This window comes from Austrofundulus limnaeus, unplaced genomic scaffold, assembly GCF_001266775.1.
Source record: "Austrofundulus limnaeus strain Quisiro unplaced genomic scaffold, Austrofundulus_limnaeus-1.0 Scaffold227, whole genome shotgun sequence".
NCBI classification, from domain to species: domain Eukaryota; kingdom Metazoa; phylum Chordata; class Actinopteri; order Cyprinodontiformes; family Rivulidae; genus Austrofundulus; species Austrofundulus limnaeus.
This window is the reverse complement of record NW_013952629.1, coordinates 303,304-312,103: the sequence shown is the minus strand read 5'-3', so window position 1 is coordinate 312,103 and position 8,800 is coordinate 303,304. Positions and strand designations below refer to the sequence as shown.

Sequence of the window (8,800 nt, the reverse complement as noted above, 5' to 3'; positions counted from 1 at the left end):
GCCAAAAGGCAGGCAATAATGTCTGTGCTTTGGTGTTTCTGTATGTTACCAAAAATATTTCACAAACAACTGAATGTTTTTTTTAATAAAACTTGCAAAAAGTAATCATTAGATGCACATCTGTAACTGATTAACTATTGGAGTTGTTCTCATTCACAATGGCAATCACAACCAACCGACATTAGAAAACACAAAAAACGGCTATAATTCATATAATGTCACAAATATTGAGCCAAAATTTATTATGGTTGTAGCTGAGAGTGATACATAACAATATTGCAAATGGTAGTCAWTGCACAAAATCTTTGCTTCAAACTTTGGCATTAAGTGTTAAAATCAACAGTTTTGWCTGTTAGCAAAATTATTCATTACTCACTGAATGTATTAYAATAAAACTTGCAGKAAGTAATCAATGGATGTACGWCTACAACCAGTCAGTTTTTGGAGTTGCCCTGTTTCACAACGGCTTTTAAAATGAGCTGAMTTAAGAAAACACAAAAATGTAAAGTGTACATTGTCTGTTAGCAAAATAATTMATCAAACACTGATTGTAATTTCATAAAACTTGCAGAAACTAATCATTGGATTGAGTGGCTTATCAAAATTAGCCAACACTAAAATGGCTACAACTCAATTATTTTTAAAGATATGAGGCTAAACTTTGATGTGGTAGGAGCCGAGTCGTTCACAACACGCAATCTGAGCATGACGTCTGACAATATCACACAACCTCACCTTTAAGCTCCGACAAAAACGGCTACGGCTCATTTCTCAACGCAAGATGTTCTTGGTTTTAAACTCTGCCACGAAAGGCTGCGGATGCATTCCTTCAAGGAAAGTAACACTTTTAATTTCCTTTTTAAGTTTCCAGTCTGCGTGTCATCATTAAGAGGAAAAAGCATCAAGGTAAGTTCACAGAAACCAACTCAGCCCATTAGACCACAGAACATGGGAGTGGACAAACAGGATACCAGCGACAGAAACATCTAACTCCTGCCTAGTCCCCCCCCACACACACACACACACACACTTTTATTTAGCCCTTCAGACATGCAACACAATGACTTCAAACAAGTGCCAGAATGAAACTCCATTGTGTTGCTTCCTCTAAAAGAAAAGCGCTCTCAAAGTGAAACAAGCGTGGCTGGGTGTGACCATATCCAGTTTATTTAAAAGCACAAAATGTATTAAAACTGGACTTTGACTCCTCATCATAAAAACAGCCCTGTTGTGAACTTCAGTCCAACACAAACAAGTGAGGAGAATGCAAACGCCCCATCTGTCCATGTAAAGATTCTTGATGCAAACTGCCACACGATAAATGTGATCATTAGGGCATTGGCTAATTTGTGTTGACATGATGAAGCGCACACTTGCTGGTGGCCAACTGGGAGGGCTGGTTCTACAGTTTCTTTTGAGGGCTTTTAGCTTGTGTCACTGCCCTCCTGTGTAAAAGAAGAARAAAAGAAMGAAAACAGAGCGAGAAAAGGAGTGAAGAGCCTCTAAAYGAGACGGTGGAATAGCTCGCGCTCRCTCAGCACCTCATGCGTTATGACACACATCGAAAGCCAGGTGCTAATGGTTCGAACACGTTTTCTTAAACTACTCGGCACATTTATTAAGGCTGATTAGAGCCCAGTTGGAGCAGGAGTGGGTGGATTTATTATCGGGCAGGGTTTCTCGGGATGTGCAATCAACACAACACACACACCTTGACGAAGACAATAATGAGTCTGCAGTGAATCACTAACCTATCTGACAGGTTTCTAATAGCCAGACTACTAGAATAAGATGGCAAACTGGAGTGGCTCAAAAMAGATTAAGGTATTAATAGAAGCTCGTTTCTTGAACACATAGGTCTATAAAAGTTGTGATGACTTCTAACAGGTCCTAATCACAAYTAAAGTAGAAAATAGCTCCTTAAGGTCCTTCACACCATTCCACTGACTACATAAGCATGCTGACTGATTTCTTGTCAGGTTGTTAGTTCACTGGCTAAAATCAGGACAAAGTTCACCCAGTTTACGTAACAGGCAGTGTATTATCCACTCCCATTACACAGCTGTAACACTGGATAGTCCTTTAGGGTTTGTTTTAGAACAATCTAAGTTCGCAGTTCAAGGCTTAGCATTACTTAAAGGAATGCATACCGCCCGCCGACTTTTATTATGACAAGGAAATGGCAGGGTTATTGTCATTTTGGTCGAGCTGTGATAATAAAGTTGGATCACTCAGTGTTGCTCAACATGTATTTTACCATCTGTCAAAATTTAGTGGACTCTAGGGTTGGGCAAAATTGTATCATGTGGAAATAACTGTAAGAAAATAACCTGTCACCAACTATTTGCCTCTTTGTGATTAATTCAATTAGTGCCACGTGATGATGATGTATTTTTGTTTGAAAAGTACTCTCAATATCAAGCGCGCATGTGAGCCCAACGACGGAAGGCGGCACAAGCAGCTAATGCTAACACCGAGCTTTTAGCTAGAGGGGCATCATAAGGACAGATATTTTCATCCGTACGTTTTTTATTCCCTACATAAATTTTAAGAAACTTTGTAATTGGCATTGGGGTGACTGCCATTATTTTATGAAGCCAAAGGAAGACATAAATAATCAATTGTGCTGGCTTGAACAGAGGATATAGCAATGTTACAGCTTCAGCAGCCATTGTTGTTTGTTGCTGTCACAATCTCCAGTCCCATTACTTTCGTAACTTTTTTCACTGCGTAAATTTCCCTAAGCTTTGTAAGCTRGTAATGGTGGAAGTGTAACAGCGAAATGTCAATGCCTTCTTTAAAAATCTTACCTAAAATCATGTCTAACACCAACACTAYGGACCGATCTGAAACACCGCCAAAAAACAGTATGAAAAAAAAAACCCAGCAAACACTGTATGGACCAAACTCTCCTCTAGAAAATGGTGGAAAGAAATCGACTTAGCCAAGAATCCATGATGCACATGATGCAGCAAAATAAGCACTGGAAGCAGATAACACRCAGGAGCTTCGGCTGCTTAAAATAAAGAAATTTGTTTGACTATAACTTTATCAGGGTGACTGATTTATAGTCAAAARCATGCAAGTGCAAYTGTCATCTATTAATCATCATATATTAATCATTATTGGCTAAATGCCACAATTAACCATGGTTAATTATTTTGCCAATATCGTCCAACCCTAGAGAACACTTTGTRCCTAATTAGAATAAAATTTTCACACCAAACCATGGTACAAACTCAAAGAGAATGGACCAAAATGGCAACAAGCTGGATTCATACAGTGTTCTCTGGCAGTATGATCTCTGAAAGGTCATAGTAAGAGAACCAGACTGTGTGATCAGCACAGTTGGAGCTTGACACTAAATTAAAATCAATTAAAGTGAGATTATGTTACACCTTTTGTGACTCTTCATTCAGCTTACTTTTGCCAAGAAACTGATGTTAGACTCCTTTTTAATCCAAACAGTATGAATTCCTAGAAACAGCTAGACAAGACAATTTGAAAGCCAATGTTTTGTTTATTATTTGTTTAAAAAAAATTATACATTAGTGTAGAAGTACTCATGAAAAGTGAAATCACAGCACAGMGATGGCTGGTGGTACACTGCCAGATATCCTGCTGACAGAACCTGAATTGCAACAAAGAAAAAATGAGCCAAAGTCAGCCTGCTTTTCRCTGTTTCTCTTTCTCGACACAGGAGGGAGGAACTGCTTCCACCGGCTTGTTTAGAGTGCCTTTATCTGCTGAACTAAAACGACCTTTCCGTTAAAGCCACTTTAAGCTAAAAGGGCCGGGGAACATGTGAGGGTCTGCTAAAGGTCAACAAGCAGAGAGGATCTTTATCAGCGGCTCATCTGGACATTGTCAAAGCCGCATTTCACTGTCCCGCTTGGCCACTTTGTGGTAATCTACAGCTCTATTCAATTTGTACGGTGCTACGAGGGAGCTTGATGAAAATTCTCTGCGACAGCATCATTTTTTCAGGTGGTCTTTGGCTGGAATTGGGTTCCATAATTTCAAAATAAAATGCAGACGTTGAAAAAAGTCTATTATGATTATGATTAAGGATATGAAACTCACTGCAGTAAAAGCAGCTTTTACTGATTTATCTGCTGCCCTGTTTCAAACAGAAGTCAGCACTCTCAGGAGGWGTGTGGTGGAGGTGAACAGATGTGTTGGTGCTCAAGAAATTCAATTAAGCAGACAGTGGGTTGTCGCYAAAACCCAGCCTCCAACAACCCCCTCCGCTCCACTCCCATGCTTCCCAACCAGCCTCTTACCACCACCCCCCCAACAACCCCAAGACTCATCCAGGGGCCCTTCGCCTGGGCTCCTCTTCATGGCCTAGGAACATATTCAAGATGGGGATTTTACATATTTAGACACAAYGCAAGAAGCCTGACTCAACATTGCAAAGTTTAAGACACTTAATTAAGCTTTTAGGTTGAATAAACAAAACAATTTTAGCTTCATCTTCTCCTAGACCGAGTTTGTGGCTGGCGACCAGACAGATGCTGTTCATTTAGCACTCGAGTGGCAATCCTCGATTTTKTGTCCTAGACACCCAGGGGGAGACCATGACATTTGGACAGAGTCAAATAAAACCTCTCTAGACCTCACACAGCGGGGAGATCTAACCTCACAACATGGTCACTGCTCTCGGATTTCAACAAGCCAAACGAGGAAATCTGTGCTGGTGAAGAAGACCCATTTTCTCTTCGGTCTGTCAAACAGAAGCCACTAATCGTGTTTCCATCCAATTACATCCAATTTAATTCGMATTTTGAGCTAATATTAATAATTTCGCAAAAAGGAAAAAAAATTAAGAAATGCGAATCAAACTGAGTTTCCATCAACTGGCTTGAAGCGAATCAATTACGTCATACGCATGCGCGTAGTAAACAGGAAGTACCCGTCGCTAAACTCGCAGGGTCCACACATCTCAGGATAATGGAGAGAAGTTATCAGGAACGCGTTGCTACTATCAGGAAAKTTGTAATTATTCTGTTATCAACTAGTTTTAGCGATGTTACTGCTGTCTGGAGACGTAGAGAAAGAAATGCAATTTTCTTCACGTTACGGGATTACTGAGAAGACGCAAACAGTGGTAGGAGGGTTATGCTGCCAGTTGCGGCTGCAGCCTACCCGAAACTGGTACCGGTACATGGGAACAGCTGATCAGCTACGCGAGGTAAATGTTCGCTACGTCTCAACTCATTCAACAAAAGTAAATCTCTCCTTTTGCACATTAAGTRTTTTTCGAAAAAACCCAAAATCCACCTCAAGCGAGCGTAAAATCTTTTTAGCGAATTGAGGATTTTTTTTTTTTATTTTGCTGTTTCCATCCGACTTTTTTTCGCATTTTTAATGCAACACTTCTAARTGCGCATCAAAAAGCCTTGATGGAAACATACTTAGTGTCTCATCCAAGTTTACATCCAACTAAAGGGTTTTAAAGTGATCGGATCTTTTGAAGTGATTCGAAAAAAACGTTATGGATTGTTATTTTACTTGATTGGCAGCACCTGGGGGGGAACCAGCTCAAAAGCAGCGTCAATAACAACAGTAAAATAGCTTTTTGGCAGAGAAGATTTGGCAAACTTTTCATGTGCGCAACCCACATACTCAGCTCTACTGCTCATCCCACAAATGCATGTTCCTTACAAATGTGGCACAATTTAAAAGGTAAAATAACACGTATTGTTAAGAAGCACTGATACAACAAAGACATAATCAAACACAAATTTTGTGCCAAAATAACAATAAACAAAACATTTTGGCCCAACTCTGACTAGCCATTAGCTTGTCAGTCTAGTCAAAATTAAGTTCCATTTCTCTGAACTGAGTTCATTCAAAGAGCTATTTACTATTGTTAGTATACTAATTGTCCATAACCTATCCACAGAACCACACTTCAACTGATCAAAGCAATTAAGAAATATTTATRGAGGTGTCAAACAGCTGTTTGATCTCCTGTATTAATGAATTAGAGTCAGGGGAAATTTGTTTTGTTGTTCTTATCAAAATGGCATGTTACGAAGCATCGTGTCAGCCCCATTCTTCCAAACGGACTTGTTTCCAGGGATATAAAAGTAAGGCCGATTTGCGACGTGCAGTCTTGTCTTTTACAAGATAGCATCCTCCTCATTACGAGTGCACTGCTTCTAACAATGACATAAAAAAAAACACTTTGCAAATAAAGGAAGCCTTTTTCCCCAGAGTTGTGCATTTGTGCATCATTGTCAGCGACGAAGACACATCGCCTCGGGAGCTCAGGATGTCACGTGCAAATAGCAAAACAGCAGCTCAGAGAGGCACTGTAAGCCACTGCAGACACAACAGTAATGTTACATAACTACAGCCAAAAACCTGCCCTTAATGCTGTGCGTGTGTGAGCTTGAGCACATGTTAGTGTTTTCTTTTATTTATTTTTTTGGATTAGGGCTCTCCCTTGAGCAGGATACCATCTTTTTTTATTGTTTACCTGCACAGTTTCTACTGGAACACAATTTCAGGAATGTCTGCTGGATAAGTGACCCATGTGATCTGATTTGAGGCCACCTAGTTTGATCTCCTCTCTGCTGGCCTGGCCTTGTAAATCGGGGTAAAATAAAAATAAAGTCTAAGCTAGCGGAGAGGATTTCTTTCCCTTTTTTTTTTTTTTTTTTACTTCAGCAAAGTGGAGTTTATTCCTCTTGCCAAACAGATCATGGTGCGAGCTGCACAAGGCTTAGTGTCCTCATGTTCCAGCATTGCTTTTTTTTCTTCTCCTCATCCCTCAACGCAGCTTTCAGCTGTGTATTTAGGTCTTCCAGCGACACCGAGTTCTGGTCCCATGCCATGCATGTCGCACAGGCCCAMTGTAGAAATGACCGCTCTTCCGCTGCCAGAGACAGCAGTGATAATCAGCAAACGACCCCGAAAATTTCTCTTTGCCCRGGCCCTGTCTAAAACCTATTAGGGCCTCCTCTAGTGCAGTGACCTAAATCAGTGCAGGCTCAAATGACGGGTTAACGAAGGAACTGAAACAGCCTCTTAAAGACGCTACGTATGTGTGCATTTCTGTGGGTATCCCATAACCACCCCAATTGAGACTTTACAGCACATATGTCAAACACAAGGCCCGCAGGGTGACTCCCGTGTGACCCGTGTGATTATTTATTTATTTATTTATTTTACTTAACATGAAATTTGTTCCTCATATCAATGGTAAACTTTAAATTTACGGTTAAATGCAACAAAATTAATTTAATAAAAATAAATGAAATAAAAATAAATTAATAAAAAATCCTGTCCCTGAATTGTTGGCTTGAAGTAACTGAGCAATTTAGTTGGATAGCACAGTACTGATGTCTGAAAATAAACTGCTTTAAAGTCACCATCAAACATAAACTAAATCTGCCATAATGCAGCTACTCACTAGAAACTCATCAGTGAGTAAAACTTTTTTTGTTTTACTTTTAATAATATTTCTGTATTTATTACAGATTTAGTCAGTCGTGCACTTAGTTCTTATCAGTGTTTAAAAGAGGACGTGTTAAAACTCTGTTTAGTCAAAGTTAAACATGAAACATCAAAGTTCATTACAAGTGGCCCTTAGAGGGCCACCATAACGCTCATGTGGCCCTCGGTGCAAATGAGTTTGACAACCCTGCTTTACAGGGAGGAAAGTTAAGCTGAGACACCCCCCGCCATCCTTTCCAACTATTCAATTTAGGACATCAGGTGCAATACAGTCTGGTGGTGTCAAAGAACAGATTCATCAGCTTTAATCAAGGATTAAAGTGGGGGAGGGGGGGGGGGGACAATTACAAAACCTTACAAAGTATTAAAATGAGCACAGGGGTTTGTTTTATAGTTATATATAGTTATTCCTGTTTTCTATCTTTCACTAAAATAAAAAATGGGCATTTAAAACAAAATAAAGAGCTTTTGGAAAATGCATGTCATAAAAACCCTTTGCTTTTATATAATAGTTTGATTCCTTTTTTTCACCATTTCACAAAAAAAAAGTCCAAGCAGTTCTATATTAATTTCATATAAAATATATTGAGAAGCTTTTTTTATGTAGACCTTGCTGAATATTAGTTAGGACCACTCACTGAGGCGTTATCATGTGATTTCTTCTTGGTCGGTGAGAGCGGCCATATTGACACAAACAAGGACAACTCAACGGACAGGAGGCTGGTGAAGCTGAATGTTAAACATGAAACGTTATATTTAGGTCAGCACATCAATGAAACTCAGTTTGCTATTGGCAATCGTTATTTTCATTTGGTAGATGTGCTTGTACATCGTATCAGGCAATATGTTGTCAAGGTACGCACATTTGCGGAGAATGATGTTTCTAATTAGTAACAGGCAGAAGAAAACCAATGAAAAAACAAATATTTATATGCAATTCTACACAGAAATCTGGCCATGACAACTTGTTTCCAATGACAGCCTGCCACTTGATGTGTGCCTCTAGTCCAGTGGTTTTCAAACTYTTTTTGCTTMCGGCCCACAAAATAACAGTTGCGGACCCTCGCGACCCCAGATATTACTTGTTCACTTGTGCAAACTTTGCTAATAACTCTGTTAAATGTGGGAATAACAACAATATAAACAAATCAAATTACTACAATACCAATTGTCATCATTTATGATTATTGTTGAAAAAAATTGCAATGACTATGGTGAAAATATTCCATTAGATTTATTTATTTATTTAAAGGAACATTGTGTAGGATTTTGTCAATTATTTTAGCCGAAATTGAGATAATCACTAATGACAATAATAAAAACATGTCTAATC

At 39.2% G+C, this 8,800-nt stretch overlaps 1 protein-coding gene across 1 annotated transcript in view; it reads right to left on the bottom strand.

Moving 5' to 3' along the window:
- Nucleotides 1–8,800, bottom strand: part of ccdc85cb (coiled-coil domain containing 85C, b) — a gene marked incomplete at its 5' end in the record, with an annotated part of 78,473 nt that overhangs the window by 67,933 nt on the left and 1,740 nt on the right.